Source organism: Melospiza georgiana, chromosome Z (genome assembly GCF_028018845.1).
Source record: "Melospiza georgiana isolate bMelGeo1 chromosome Z, bMelGeo1.pri, whole genome shotgun sequence".
NCBI lineage: Eukaryota > Metazoa > Chordata > Aves > Passeriformes > Passerellidae > Melospiza > Melospiza georgiana.
In genome coordinates, this window is record NC_080465.1 from 42,058,199 (window position 1) to 42,074,746 (window position 16,548).

The following is a 16,548-nucleotide window of genomic DNA, read 5'->3' on the forward strand; positions in this document are numbered from 1 at the left end:
TCAAGCAATCTGTTCTAGTCTGTTCACTCTTCTTGCAGTCAGTAATTTTTCCACTCAGGAAAGTGAATATTACTTGTGGCTCTTCCTGCACCAGCACTGATCTTTACTCTCAGTCTTTGCGTGTGGAGCACAGGCGGTTTCTCACTGTTGCTGCAAAGTGTTCACTGCTCGCACTCTGGGAAGAGAGTAAAGAGGAGGGATGCAGTGATCTCTGGATGATCATCGGGCCTGTTGCAACCTGTATTGAAACAACCAATTTCATATGCTCTCTCCTGTCCTCACCTCTCAGAGAACACTGTCTTCTGCAATAAAGTGAATGCGTGAGCGCCACTGATTTAATTTTTCCCTTCTAGCAGGAAAAGGGCCCTGTTTCCACGGAGGCTTCCAGCCGTGCCGGGGGCGGGGGCGTTTCTGTGCCTCCCCTGGGCCGGCTGGGGCCGCTGCCTGCGGCGGGGATCGCCCTCGCCGCGCCCCACGCCCCCGGTTATTGATGGTGGCGGCCGCCGCCCGCCCCGCGCCTCCCGCCCGCTCCCCCTCTCTCCCCGGCACTGCCGCAGAGGCTCCACCGCAACGCGAAGCCCACACAGCCGCTCCGGTCCGCCCCTCCTCTGGTCTGTCACGCTCGGCGGCTCCTCCGAGAGGCTCTGCTCGCTCCCTCCCGCAGCTTCACGCCGCCAGCAGGAGCAGCGGCAGCGGGAGCGGAGGGAGCAGCCCCGGCTCTCCGCCGCCTGCCCCCCGGTAAGTGATGCTCCGGGCGCTCGGGCTGCCGCGACTCTGCTCGAGAGCAACTTTTCCTTTTTTTTTTTTTTTTTTTTTTTTTTTTTTTTTTTTTTTTTTTTTTTTGCATGCTTGGCTTCAACTTTTTCACGGGACTTAGAGGGGTCTTGCTTGCCGGGGACGGAGTAGAGCTCTCTTGCTCCCTTCGGGGCAGGTCGGGCGCTAGACGGCAGCGCGGGGTTCCCTCTCATCTCCGCGGGGAGCGCCGTGAGCGGTCTGTGCTCGGCTGCTGCTCTCTCCTGCTCTGCCCAGAGCTCGGTCTTTGCGCAGAGAAAGCAGGTTACACAGATCCGGGAAGCTCCGAGCGCCTAATCTTCGCTTTAGAATCTGGCTTCTTAAAGCTGAAACTTTTGCACGCTAGGGGAGCAAAAACCAGGGATGTCGAGGTTCACAGACTCCAGATGTTTGAGGAATACAAGTTTGCAGATGTCGTAAGGATGGTAAGGAAAACCGAAGGTGCAGAAAGGATGTCAATTCCAGTTCCTCAGGGGACCGACACTTTCCAAGATACGTTAAGGAGGGAACAATCGGCATTTCAGACCTTGCAACAGGAAAGGAAGGGGGGAGGGGGGACGGGATAAAACAAAGAGAATAACCAATTTAAGTGGTTTTGAGAACACTGTTGCTTTTGTCACTATAGATTTCCTTCAAAAACTGTCACTCGCATTGACTGTGTTGAGTAAACAGTTTAGCATTTGTGACCGGTAAAGTGCAGGGAGGGATTTCCTTCTCTGCAGCTTCAGGAAAGGAGTTCTCCAAAACATACTAAGTCCTGTTTTGCAAGGGGCTTTGGGAATTTAGGTCCCGAGACGATTCTGACACATGTGGGGAGGAGAGAACACAGAAGTCACAATGATGAAAAGTATAGCCCAAGTCCAGGGTTAGGAAGAGCCATGGGATGGTGAGACTTTTTGAGGCAACACGCATCTAATTTAAAGAAGATTCCAGGGTAGAAGACCCCGAGGAATTAAAAGAGGCATAGGAGCAGGTCTGGCAGTCCTGAGAGGAGGCAGGATGCCCCAGGGGCTGGAGGGCTGGGTGATGTGGGTAATTGAATGTGTAGGATCTCTGATTAGGCTTAGGGGCCTAATCCTGCAAAACACTGTGGGTGCAGTGATAGTAGGGGACGAGGGTGGGAGCTGAGTCATCCTGGCTGGGGTGGGCACGGCACATCTGTACAGAAGGGAGGGGGCTGAGGAGAGAAGAGAAAGATGAGGAAGAAGCATATAAAGATAGATGGGGAGGAGGGAGGCTGTCTCATCGAAAGATGCTGAGATCACCCGGGCTCCTCTGTGATTGATAGTATCCTGCTCTCCTTTCCGTAAAGGGTTAGGACGCTGCTGAGTGTATCTCTGATGGAGAGGGGGATGGATTGCAGAGGTTAGTACAACACAAGGGAAACCTACTCAGACAAACACACTTGGTACTGCTGGTACTTGGGCTGCATTGCACTGCAGTGCAGGGAGCTAACAGGAACTTCTGCCTTAGGAGAGAGAGGGAGCTGCTGAATTCATCTGTAAAGGTGGCACAAACTCTGCCAAAAATTACTGCTTCTCAAGGGAATTGCAGATAGAACTGGAAGTGGAGCTGAAAGGAGATACTGGAAGGATTTTCCTGATGAATTCACAATAAGCCACAAAGGGTTTCAGGAAAAAAACTCCCAACATACAAGCCAAATGAAGGTCTCTGATTGGATTAATTGTAAATAGTGTATTTCTATTGGAAGTTTTCCTCCAAGTTCTCTAAGTGAAAGGGTCCTGTTTTAACTGTGTTGCATATCCTCCCAAATAGAAGTTTTACATGTTTTTTCCTGGGTTGAGTTCCCTGTGAGAATGAAAACAGCAATTTCACCATCTTGTACAATGTTTGGTTTTCCCTGTAACTGTTCATTTATTCAGTATTGTCCTGAATACTGAAAGCAGCATGGTAAACAAAACCCCACCGTTCCTTCCCTCTCACTTAGGCATTTTCTACAATTTCCCTGAATTATAGCTTACTATTTTAGTGTTTTGTTGGGCTTTTTGTTTGTTTGTTTGGGGTTTTTTGTTTGGGTTTTGTTTTGTTTTGTTTTTTATTATCTGTTTCCTTAATGTGGGAGCAAGAAGTCTCACTTTTCTATATTCCAAAGAAATGAAGAATTTGACAAAATAGTCACAGTAAGTTCCAAGTAGACTTCTACTTTTATTTGGAGAAAAGCTTTGCACAGACCAAATACAGAGAAAAAGACAGTCAGTCAATTAAAATTATTGATTCATGTCCAGTCTCCAAACATCTTGAATTGATACTTGAGGAAAAAGAAAAAACAATCATTTGTTTAATGTCTGTATTTCTAAAGCTGTATTCCTATGGTGTTTCAACAAAAATGACCCTGAATATCAGTAGCACTGACTAAATACGTAGTTTCTCTGATGGCAATTTGATGTTAAATTATGCGTCATTGCTTTTGGGAAAAATGGATTTAAATTTGACCAAATGAAATCAAACCAAATCTTTTCTCATTATATATTTGAGAAATCTAATATATTTTCAAAAATAATAAAGCAAAGGTGTTAGTTTTTTTTTCTAAGTTCTATCAACATGCGAGAAAGATACTTGCAAAAAACAAAAAATAAATACTAAAAAATGTTATGTTTATGAAACATGGTGTTACCTCAGGTGACATTAGCATGTGAAATCTGTAACTAAATCTATGTATACCCAGGAATGTAAACTTGTGTAAATTACTTGAACAAGTGGTAAATTTCAAATTGGCTTTTTGAAATGTGTGTTTCAAAGCACAACTGACAAAAGTTTATCCACAGTGGTCCTGATCATTCTGTTAAATCAGTGTGATTTGAATTTAGGTTGCAGTGTGAAATAGAATGCATCCAGCTATATAATTATCTAGGGTTTTAGTTAGTTGCGTTTTCTCTTTTTCTTTTCTAAGTTGTTGCTTTGTTTGTTTGTGGTTCTTTTTCTTGCATGAAAGTAGTATTAACAAAAATATTTCACATTCTCAATATTATCAAAGTTGTTTCAGCACCACAGGCAGATTACTTGGGCTGTATATTGTTGTGAATCTTTGCAAACCATATGCACCACAGGATGCATATCAATGCATGTTTAAACCAAAGCTCATCAATTAGATTAAATGTGTTTGCAAACCTGTGATAGGGAACTCACAGCTGCTGCCACTGCTTTCATATGATGTAGTGCATAACATTTTCCTATTAAAACAGAATGGAGTCCTTTGTAAAATTACTCGGAGGACTAGATTTACAGCTTTTCTTCTTTTAAGTGTTTGCAAGCAATATAAAGGGGAAAAAATTGAAATTGTGCTCAAAGTATTGACGTTGCAAAGAAAAAGGTAGTTTAATTTTCCTTTTAACTTATCAAACTTCCTCAGTTTTAAATTAAATGTTATGTATTTTCTAGTATCTTTGTTGGAAAACACGGTGGGCCTCTTTTTCCATAAAGCAGTGGTTGATAATTTTAATTATCAATCTTTAATTCTTCTTTGGTTTCCTATATTGCTACAGTTCATCTAGAGACATTCTAAACATACAGAGTACATATTTTCATGTAAATACATATGTTACAGGTCAGTGATCTATTAGTCAGGTTTGTTTTCAAATCACCAGTTTTATGTCAGCAAGAGATAAATAAGTGTGCATGAAATATAATCAAATGTAAGTTTCTTTACTGTGATTATTATTGAGACATTTGTCCTCTTGTTAAAAAAAAAAAACAAAAACAAATGGAGGAAAGCAATATCAAGCTCAGTCCTTCCTTCTTTGTGGTTCCAACTCTCAGTCATTTTCTCATCCAGAGAGGCTAATAAAAGTTTAAATGTTGCATACGCAACAAACAAAATCGCTTAAAGATGTAATGCAGTGTAATTCACTGTAATAATACTAAGATACCGTTAGCATCCTTTCATTTTTGACACTGAATTCTTACCTCTGTTTGTCTGTATTTCTGCTGACTGACTGCTGGCAATAAAGACTTGCTATGCGTTAGCAAAACATCAGAGACTTTCACGATTAGGTGGAGATTCCATCCAAATATTTCTAATTGGACTGAAGATGCACCATATTAAAAATACAAATTACACCTATCACATAATTTATCTGCTTCAGTACACAAGGCATTTAGCTTTATATTGATCTGGGACTCATAAAAACATGGTGCTGCTGCAGCTTCATGTTTCCTTGTCAGCCGCAAGATTTATATTTTTTTAAGATAAAGCAACATCCCTGTAGCTGGCTCTCTCTTTCACTGCAGGTTATTTCTGCGGTCATGGCTGCATAGGCCTGGTTATGTGCTTTGTTCTAGAGTGGAAGTCTGAGTCTCACAAGCACGTCTTGATTTTTGACGGAAAATCCATGTTACAATGCATACCGTTCGTAGCGGCATTAAAGCATCTTGCAGGATTGTTCCCCTTTAATGATCACATGAGGGCTTGTATAGGAAAAAGCTTCATGAGATGCATTATGGAAAATAATTATTTAATCACTATTTTACCATTTAACCATGGTAACTCTGGAATGGAGAGATGACTATATTCACAGCACCTCACAGGGCCTCCGTATCTTTAGCTGACACCATTTTCAATCTGTATGGAGCTGGAGGATAAAATTTGCTGTCTGTAAGCATAGCAGTGCTTATCTGAAGATGTCTTTGCAAAATGTATTCCACCATCCCCAACTCCCTTAACCATAGAGGGTTTTGCTTTTATCTGGCAATCACAGCTATTGCTGCAGCCTTACAAACAGTGGTTGCCTGTACTGTTCCTAAGGCTGAGAAATTAATGACTTCTTGGACCAGAACTGTCCATGGGCCAGCAGAGTGTTCTGGTGGCCAAGAATGCCAATGGTATCCTGGGGGGCATTAGGAAGAGCATTGCCAACAGGTCATGGAAGGTGATCCTGCCCCTGTACTCAGCCCTAGCAAGGTCTCCCCAGGAATGCTGTGTGCAGTTCTGGACTCAGGACCAAAGAGGCATGGAGCTCCTAGGGTGAGTTCAGTGGAGGGTGACAAAGTTGATGAGAGGACAGTAGCATCTCTTTTATAGAAGAAAGCTGAGTGAGTTAGGCCTGTCCAGTCTTGAGAAGAGACGAGTGAGAGGGAACTCATTGATGTGTGCAAGTATTTGAAGGGAGGGTATCAATAGAATGGACTAGGCTCTTCCTAGTGGTGCCAGGCAGTAGAACAAGAGGCAGTGGGCAGACACTGATGCCCAGGAAGGTCCACCTGAACATGAAGAAGAAATTTATTGTGCAGGTGACCTTGCAGTGGAACAGATTGCTCAGAGAGGGTGTGGAGCCTCCCTCAGTGGAGATAACCCAGAACCATCTGGAAGCAATCCTGTGCCCTGAGTTCTGGGATGGCCTAGCTTATGCAGGGAGGTTGGACAAGGTGACCCACTGTGGTCCCTCCCAATCTGACCCGTTCCTGTGTTTCTGTGATTTCATTCTGTGTAAGCATATGTATGCCTAATATACTAGGCATGCATTTTAAAGGCTTTACCTGTATAATTTACTTTTTTTTTTAAGCTACACTGATTGGTGTGTTTCATGTTTTCCACTCAGGCTCGTTTGATTTTAATATTCACCTGAAATACAGTAGGCAAAAGTACCAAAGGTTACCATTTGATGTCTTGTTCTCCTATTTTTCATATCAGCAAATAGTTGTGCCGTTGCTGTTGGCTTTTTCTTTTGGGCAAAATTCTTGGTGTCTAGGCAATTCTTGGTGCTTGGTGTCTGCTTCTTGTGAGCAGAACTCACAGACTCTCTTCATGACTAGCTGGTGGACAGTCTGACACTGACACTGCATTCACTTATCCTTTTAACTCTTTCTCAGCCTATGAGCAGTGCCTTACTTTCAAACAACTCAACCGTTACTTCTTTCATTAAATAAATCAAGTTCTGGAAACAGAGAGAGTATCAGACAAAAACACCCTTAGTGATGTAGGACATATAACTAACAAATTTCTTACTGTGCCTGGAATGTTTTTAGGGGTGATCTGTTTAGTGGAGAAAAAAAAGGAGTACTAAGGCTCGTGGGAGTCTCTGCTATGCAGATGTAATCTGCTCTTTCCCTGGTATGCCATCTCATCACGGGCTGCAGTATACTGCAGACGTAATGGAGAGGTTTAATATAGCTAGTTTCTGTGGCAGTTTGGTACACCAATACGATGCTCTGAATGAACTACAAACATAGTTCTTGAGATTATCCTGCGGTGTGGATCGTGGTGCATATAGATTGTCCTCATTCAAAGGTAATTAATTTAAAACTTACAGGAAGGTTTCTGCACAACACTACTGCAGTGCAAAAGCACCATTGAATACTGTACATTTGAAGGTACTTCTTGAAATTACTTAATCCAGTCTGCTTCTAAATGCAGGGACAATTTTATAGTTAGATTGGGTTGCTCAGGGCCTTTCACAACCAAAGCTCAAATCTCCAGGGATGGGGACCTCAAGGCTTCTATGTGTAACCATTCCCATGCTTCACTGACTCAGTATGAGGACTTTCTTCCTTATAACAATATATTGGTAAGAGGGGCAAAATTGGAAATACTAATCTAACCCCATCTTGACAAACAGAGGGGAATGTTGCCTCAGGTGAAACTCTTGTTAATGCATTCCAGAATGTGGTTATTCTGCATTTTCAGAGGTTACATGGTGCTGTACAGCAATGTAAGTTAAAATGGGGTCTCTTTGCCCAAAGACTGATGTTAGTACAGAGGACCTGATTCTTCTTCTCATTCTCTCTTATAAAGATGTTACTGTGTGTGATTTTTCTAGTGTAGAATTCCATGAAAAATATTTTGTGACATGGCTGCCTACAAACAGCATGGAGATAAATGTCCCATTGAGCTAAAAAGTATTATGTAATGGCTCAAGTGTCTGTTGACAAAGATATTTTACACCGGCTTCTCCTCAGCTGTGAGAGTAGGGACATCTATTGCGTATTCACATATAAGGACTAGTTTAGATGCCAGTAAATCTCACTGTAATTCAAATGTGGTTAATGCAATTGCATTCAATGGGAATTTGGCTTAGAATCTGTCAATATAGAGGTCTGTTGTAGAGAAAGGGCTAAAAAGAAATTGATCTTTTTTTCTCTCTGATTATTTTCCATCTGATTTTAAATAGTCCTACCTATATTGATCAATAAATAAGCACTTGGCTAGAAAAATTCTAACCTTCTAAGATTTCAAGTATTGTGTGGTACCTAAAACTTGTATTTAGATAGAACATATATGGTCAGCCTTGGCAGATATTGTCATGTTTACTAGCATAGAATATTTTGTGTGGATGTGTTTGTCAGTACCATAAACAAAAGAAATCACATCCATTTTGTGGGTGTATAACTACCTTATAAAGCCTTATAGAGGTTGTAAGGGCATAACTTCACCTTTAAAGAGAAAAACTGTATTTTCTCTATGTATGTTTCAATCCTTTTGTGGACATTACATTTAGCTGCTGAGAACATGATCCCTATGGGGAACAGCAAGTATACACTTACAACTTCATTCTTTGGTGCTCTAAATTAACAAATGGATTCTTAAATTGAACATATTTCATATGGTTTCCCAAGTTGGGTAGGCCAAGACTGTTGCAGCAAAAATTCAGCCCACTTGTTGAGAAAACTGAAAAGCCTTTTATGTTAGTCTTTGATAATTTCTTTGGTCCATTCAGGTGGAATACTAATTCCTTTCCAGTGCTCTCCATGCCTTCAAATGAACTGGAAAGGAAAACAAACAAACAACAATGTGGACATGGAGAAGTGAGTCTGTTTTTCCTAAAAAACATATAAAGGTGTTATAAGTGTTAGACCCTAATGGAAACAACTAGCATTGGTCTGCTTAAATGCACTAAAATTTATTCAACTTATATTTCTTCAAATTTAATTTCATATTTCCTTCACATCTGAACTTGGGAGAATCTAAGTCTTTATTAATTGTAAAGGTCTTAAAAATTTTACTTACTACATGATCTTGAGGATATGAGCTATCTTCTGTTCCATAAATGCACTCCTTAAACTCTGAATATCTCAACAAAAAATATTTAGGCCCATATTTACGAAAATTCTTACTAAAGACAAATTCCAGTTGAATTCTGTAGATATCTGTATTAAAAATAATTAAGGGATCAGTCCTTGTACACCTGAACAACCAATCACAAACTCAAAAAGGTTAAAAGATAATACAATCAGTGTGGTTCTGTGTCTTTGCTCAGAAAAACTAGAAGGCAGGGAAGATAAAAAAGCCTCTTAGCTAATTGGTCAAACACATTTTAAGAACCAGATGTTTAGAAAATAGGTGTAAATTAGATAAAAGTAGCTGTTATCAAATACCATTATTAATTAGATCGTATATTGAACAGAGCAAAGCTTGCTCCTTAAAGACTTTCGCAGCTAAAATCCAAATTAATAAAATACCAATATCCTTGAAGGTATTTGCTGGAGCTGTGGCTTGGCTATCTGCTGTCTGTCCATGACCATGTCTCTTCATGAAGATGGTGGCTGTTCAAGATGTGGCACTACTCATTAATAGTCTGGAAGCAGGCTTTAGTCCTGGACACCTTTCCTCCTCAAGGCAGTTTTTTGTGGAGTGCAGCTTGTTTTGTACTAACTTCCTCTGTAGAAACAAGAAGACTCCTGGAAATTCTCTTTCAGTTCACATTTGTTAAATGGTTTTAAAAAAAGCTTTTTTCTGTTGTAAAATAGCATTACAATGTTGATTATGAATCTGGAACAACTGACTATAAGCACTAAAAAAAACCCCACTGAGTATTGCTCTGACACATCTTTTGACTAAAGTGACCTGGGGGATAATTCAAGAGTAACCCATTCAGGGTGATTTTCTCTACTACATGTAAGTCATTGCTTGGCCTATCAGTTGCTTTAGAAAGTATCAGTGGACTTCAATTTTTGAAAATTAAGAAAATAATTGTCTTTCAGATCCCCAGCTGGGATTGAAATTCATTACCTGTGAGTAATCATTATTTCTCATACCCGGCTCACCCTTTTGCTTAGGAAGATGACTGAATTGCCTCCTGTATGTTGTTTTTGTTCCACATAGCATGAAAAACTTAAAATGTTACTTACAATTTTCCTCCCAATTTTAAGTGTTTCAGTTCAATTTCAGCTATAATTTCATGGCAGAAAACTACCAGAACTCACAAAATTGATTTAAGTTCTTTTTTCTGTCTTTAACGAATATTTATCATTCATGTGGTCATGCAAAACAGTGTAGAAGATTCCTTGCTGTAACCAGCTGTACAAAATTATTAAGTAGAATGTCACGCTGCTGCCACTCTACTTAATCTTAGCAGATGGGGAAACTGTTTCTTTCCAGGAAATAAGTAATTTTCTCAGAAGAACAAATTTTCACTGGAGAAATTACTTGCTAATTTCTGTATTATATTAACAAATGAGCATGATGACTGTCAGCTCTCTAGTCCAAAGGAAGATAATAAATTTTCCAATATTTGGGAAACTATTGCAAACCAACTTCTTTCAATATATTTACTGCTCTCTAAGTAGTTTTTACTCATAGAAATCACCAAATAGTAATTTTATTGTGTATACTTGCTGAAATATGAGGAACTCAAGTGTATTCCCCTTGAGTGTATAGCATAGTGTAAGCAAGTGTGGTAACATTCCACTTTGATGTTTTAGGGGGTGTTGTGGTAAAGATATAAATAATATTTTTCCTAAACCTTCTACGCTTCACATATGCTCACTTCAGATACAGTGTTTCAGAATAGAATTACTGTAGATGCCTGCAAGTGAAGAAACAAAATCCAGATAACAACCTGAATCAAAAAGTTTGTCTAGCTGAAAAATTATGTTGTTTAGCATTCTTCTGCAGTTCTTCCAAACTGTAGAGCTGCAGAGTCATTTAGTTCTCTGTTTATTTATGGAGATGTTTTAGCATATAGTGTCAGTTCATACCTGGACATTATTTAGCTTTTTGGCTATTTTTCTCTTCCTAGGGAAGTGTACTTAGGAGTACACAGAAAGAATTTGAATAGAAGTGGACTTCATAGTAAAAAATACCTAATTCTAAGGTGGAAATAATATGTTGAATAAATCTCCTCACATAGCTCAGAACACATGAAGACTGCAGCATTTTAGGGATTTTTATCAGCCAAAATTACTTTGGGCTAGTGGTGAGATAGAAAGTTTACCTTCATTATCCAAATTCACATGTGACAGCCATAGTTAATTCTTTCCTTCTCTTAGAAATACATGAGGATTTTTGCATCCTGTGCTGAAAAGTTTTTCCTGATTGTAGGGCATAAGATTTTTGGCATATTTTCTTCAATATTTTTTCATATGACTAATCTTAAGAATAATGTAGTCAGATGCAATATTTAATTGAAAAAAAAAATTCCTAGCTCTGTGTTGTACAGAAGCAGATTGTAGGAATTCAAAACACAGAAACCTAATTTCTAAACAACATCCAGTGAAGGTTTTTCCCCATATATGTACAAATATCTGTTTATATGCACATAGATATGTAATGTATCTATAATCTTCTTTTTTGCTATGGAGTTGTTCATATGAATTATTACCTCAAGGGCATAGGTTCTTGTAGAATAAAACAACTTGGTTGATAAAGTGGAAACCTTGTGGAAAATAGGTGTTGACAGAGAAAGTGTCTGCCAGGACATGAGGAGGAAATGGAGCTGAATTATCAATTAATTTTTTTTTCCTGTCAAATATTGATGATTCTTTATGAAGTATACTTTATGTCCATTTTATTTGTGGTTATTGGGTAAAAATATATTTTTTGTGTTTGGGAAAAAAATTGTTTTATATTGTCCCTTTTACACATGAAAAAATGGAAGCTTTTTTATATATTTGTATTTCAATATCTAGGAATAGGAGCAAGCTACAGGTTCCAATACACTGTGTTCCTCCACTCCTGTGACTGGGAAAATGAACTACTGAGAGCTGAAGTATCCTTTTGTTGGCTGAACTTCATGCTAGCAATTTTCTTTAAATGATTGCTTTTGTTAAAATATTAAAATCAATTTTATTTAATATTTTAAAATAATGGAAGTAGTAATTTGGTTCATGTCTTCTGTTTTTGATAATTTAGTAATGTGGATTTTTAATGAGGAAGCTATTTTTAATAAATAAATTTTCCTAAGAAAATGTACAGCATAAATGGAATACATTTGATTGAGGAGTTACTGTACTTCCTAAGGGCTCTGTAAACATGTAGAGGCTTTTTAAAAAATCTGAGTAAGTGTTAAAAATACCACTAAGAAAACCTGTTACCTGCTGGTCTAAGAGTGCTACAACAGCAGAGAATGCAAGGCTTATGTGTTGCTCTGGGTGTGAACCACTGAAAGATGTAGAGAGGCCAGGAGAGCTCCTGCAATGGACAGAGAAGATGCACTGATCCAAATTCTTGCATAATTTTGGGTTAAATTAAGAACTTCCTTAAAGGGGAAGTCCCTTGCTCTGGGGGGAGCAAACACTGAGTGCTGATTCAACTATACAATCTACAAAACTCTTTTCCATGAAAGCTGACGCACATATATTCAAGGAATTAAGCACTTAATATGACCTATATCCTGAGGCCACCACAATGTGATACTTTTAAAAAGCTGATTGTAAACTATAGTCAATAACTAATTGACTCATATAGTAAAAATTTCTCTTCTAAAATTGCTTTTCTAATTAAATGTAAAAATTTATGGCATCCAAGTATTCTCTTATTTTTCCCAGAAAAAGAAAATTACTTTTAGACCATGGTGTACTGGGCCTTAATTTGGACTTTACTTGCTGTTCATTTTGCCTGTTTTGGGCATATGCCTCTACACATACAAGTGTGTTGGTTTTTTTTTTTAATGCTCTCTTCAGACTCCCTGGCCCCAGAGTACACAGGAAACCTTTTTCGAGTGTAACACCAATTTCTTTTGTTAGTCAGCTGGCGCTGGTTGCATGTAGATAATTTTCTGTCTTTGAACCAAAAATATTACCTGATTTGAGTCATCCAGGGACCCCACTGTGGGTGGATAAGCAGGGTCTTACTGTTTCTTTTGGATGAAATAAAAGCGATAATTATAGGCCAAGTCAGAAGAGAAGAAAAATCGAAATGCTTCTAAATGCCTATTAGTAATGTAGAACATTTAAATTATGCGTGCCGAAGCATGAGGGTGTATTAGAATCACTGGAGAGTGCAAATAGTGTCCTTTAACATGCTCTGTGAATGTATCTGAGGTGCTGATAACGGTATGATCCCCTTGTCAAGGGATGTTATTGATATGGCAGTGCTTTTCTGTGTGACTGATAGTAGCAATATCTTCAGTTAAACAAAAAACACTTGTGAACATGGAACCACTATGCAGGCATCTGTTCTTGATTATCTGCTGAAGGGTCATGGCTGGTTTTGTTTGAGGGCAATATCAGTAAAGAGCCAGAGTGGAAAATGGGGATAATGATTAATCAGATGGAAGACATAAATTCAAGGGAAATTGCTTTAGAACACAGACAGGTCGGGATGACCTTTGCAGTGTCAGAGACCACTGTCTAGTGAAAGATAAAACTAAGCTGTTAAATGTTAAGTAATTCTTACCTCTTGGGGAATGCATAGCTTTTAAGGACTGAGCCAGTGAGGGTGGGTTCTGCCTTTCAAAACATGCAAATTACATGAAAAATTAAATAAGGCTGCTGTGTACACTCTTTCCTAATGGTTTGATTTATCATATTATACTGAACCTCGGGATTTAGAAGAAACCACAGTAAAAAATATGACTGTGTATCTCCTCTGCCTAATTTACATTGCTGTAAAAAACAACCACTCCTTTTAGCAGGAAGGCATAAAATAAGGCAGAGGTATTTTATAATTATTAAGGAACTATTACTGATTTTGACTTTTTCCCTCCCATGTTTTTATTCCAGTTCCTTTTAATGAAAACCCTTTTAATGTGAATCAAGAAATTAATACATTTGATCTCAGCAGCTGGCAGAGGTAGTATATTATGCCCCCTTCAGAGCTGTGGGGTTAACAGTTTTTATTTATGTGCTCCATACCAAAGACTCCACAGATTTAAGACTTTTGACACCACCTGCTCCAGATGATGTCCAATGACTCCCAGTCCCCTCTTTATGTTTGATGGAAGATAATGCTTTGATAATATGTCTAATATGCTACTTGAATGGCAGCACAGGAAATCAAGCCCACGGCTCCTGAACGCAGCAGAGATTCTGTAGCTTCAGCCTTTGTCCTTTCAAGGGTTTCTTTCAATGACATTTTTCTTCCTGAATATTCAGTCATAATATAAAAACGCTGAAGTGCTATAAATTCATAAGCCTGGTCAATGCTAAAAGCTGTGCAGAATTTTGAATTGTTTCTCGTGTGTTTTCAGCACACACTTCTAGCAAACTACTGAAGATAATTGTTCTATAGAAGGTGATACCTCATTGCCAATCACCCTGGCTTCAGTGTGAGTATGTTAATTTGTTCCAATCCAGTCTAAAACATTCATCGCTAATGTTCCTTGCAAACACCCTTTTCAGACTTTAAGGGTGTGCTGTTGCTTGATGCGGCAGAACAGAAATATGACATCACAGATAGGTAGGAGAGGCTTGATGCTAAAAAGTGCAGCTCAGTGTGTGAAGTGCTGTGTGCTTCCCTTGTCTTGCCGCAAAGGAGACCTGAGAATGTCTGTTTGTAGACTGCACTTGCTACTTATGTCAAAAGTAAGGTTTCTAACTAGCCATTCTGATAACAGCTGTGGTCAGAGATTGCTAATGAAAAATACCGCCATGTTGGGGTTTTGGCTATTCCTGCTGCTCTTCCAGATATAGTTTTGGTCTCAAGAGGCTTTATAATTTTGAGTATACCATTCGCTATGGATAAAGCTGCTTTCAAATTTCTGGTGTCTAGAGTCTAGACATGCCTTCAGCATTGTCAGTAGAGAGATGGACCTGTGTATATAGAATTTTAGCCTGCTGTCTGTAGCTTTACTGTCTGCTTTTAGTGAAGTTTAATGGTCCTAAGGGTAATCTGCAAGTCAGGAGTATGATCTTGTTTTCTGTGAGGATGTTGAGTGTCCCAACAGACTTGGTTTGCCCTACAAGTCTCGATGGGACCCCTCACACAGGCACCTTCGGCCTGCTGGTTCGGGGCCTTTGGCTGAGACCAGGCTTTGGCCCTCAGGAGAGTAGCCAAGGAGCAGCAACCATGAGACTGCTCCAGGAGAGACGGCAGGGCAGGAGATGAGGGGGACCACAGTGTGGGCAGGGCAGTGCTGTCGCTGATGGAACATTGTCCTGAGGCAGAGCATGGTGAGAGCAACACTTTTCAGCAAGTGTCTGGTGCTCGTCAGAGTAGGGCAGTGTTATGTCCCTGATCTGTCAGGCAAGTCCAGTCTGAGATTCAGGAACAGCAGGGAATAGGAGACAGATGGAGCTATATAGTGCAGCTATAGTGAAGCTCAGGCAGACTTGGGGTGGCCAAGTCTGAGCTTAAGAGGGAACTTGAGTCCATGGCAGAGCATCTGGTTTACTGGAAGGGGTACTGGGTGAGGCAGGGCTGGATTTAATGAGGGACTTGGGTCTTAATGAGTCTTAATGAGGGACTAGGAGCCCTAACAGCCAATTAAAACTCTACAAGAGAAGAAGCGCAATCAGTTTCAAAGCAAGGAACTCCAGGCATATGGTAAACTTCACTGCTGAATGTCAAAAGATTTTAAGAACCAGACTAAATTTAGGCTAAGAGTAAGGTGGAATACTGAGGATCTCAGTGAATCAGAGAATTGTTCATGTCTATAAAGCACAAAGATTACCAGGTGGCATTCTGCTTTAAAATAAAATAGAGATGGTTTGTATGACAGAATTTATTTTTGAGATTTTCAGCTCACCACATCTTTCTGCTGTGCAAATTCAAACACAGGGAACAGAATATTTTTTTTCAAATTGTCAAGTAGGTTGTTTTCAAAATAAGCTGCAGAAAGCTTGTCGAAATTGAAAAAAAAATTACCAGCTCTTCTATCTTCATTTTGCCGCCTTTATTTTGTGCTTTTAATGGCAGAGCACTGTGTTTATTCATTTGTGCCATCCATCTCTACATATTCTACCCAAGGGAAGAAAGCCACACTGTGGTTGTGCTCAGATTGCGTAATGTACTCTGAGATACAGATAAATCCCATTTTGTTAGATGTCTAAGTTACTGAATCTGAAAAGCTTGGGTCTGCTGCATTTTCAGTACAGACTTTTCATCTGTACATTATATTAGTCTCTTTTCATGGTTCCTTCTCACCTATGTTACCAAGTCCACAAAACAAAGGCTTATGGAGTTCACAGAACGAAGTAGTGGTGTAAAATATAAGCTGCTAAAGTGTTATATTTGTGATTTAATGGCACCCATAAAACTACAGGCACTTTGATTCATTTGCTTGAAGTTTTCTTACACCTGCATGTGGTAAGGCACATATGCACTCTGCAACCTGCAATAATAGTGTGATTCAGGATAAAAAACTGAAGATGTGTAGTCAGCACACAATGCAGTTTGTATCTGGCTAAAATATGAGTTTATGCTAAGCACTACAAAGTGTGTTTTTCCCAGTGTGGCATAAAATGAGGTAAACAATTTGCACAATTGTAAGTCAGTGCAACCTTAAGTAAGATGTATAGGGGTTTTTAGCAGCCCCATTTGTGTTTGGGGAGCATTGAGCAGTCATGGTTTCCTTTCTTACCTAGTTAAGGCCTGGTAGACAATGAGTCAGCCTTTATTGTGAAAAAGTGATTTCCACCTCAAAC

The 16,548-nt window shown here is 39.5% G+C and overlaps 1 protein-coding gene across 1 annotated transcript in view; it reads left to right on the forward strand.

Annotated features, from left to right (window-relative positions):
- The first annotated feature begins 517 nt into the window (after nt 1-517).
- Nucleotides 518-16,548, forward strand: part of SV2C (synaptic vesicle glycoprotein 2C) — a 106,106-nt gene continuing 90,075 nt past the window's right edge. The window contains exon 1 of the mRNA XM_058043458.1: nt 518-738. The gene's annotated coding sequence lies outside the window, so the exon portion shown is untranslated. The remainder of the gene's footprint in view (nt 739-16,548) is intronic.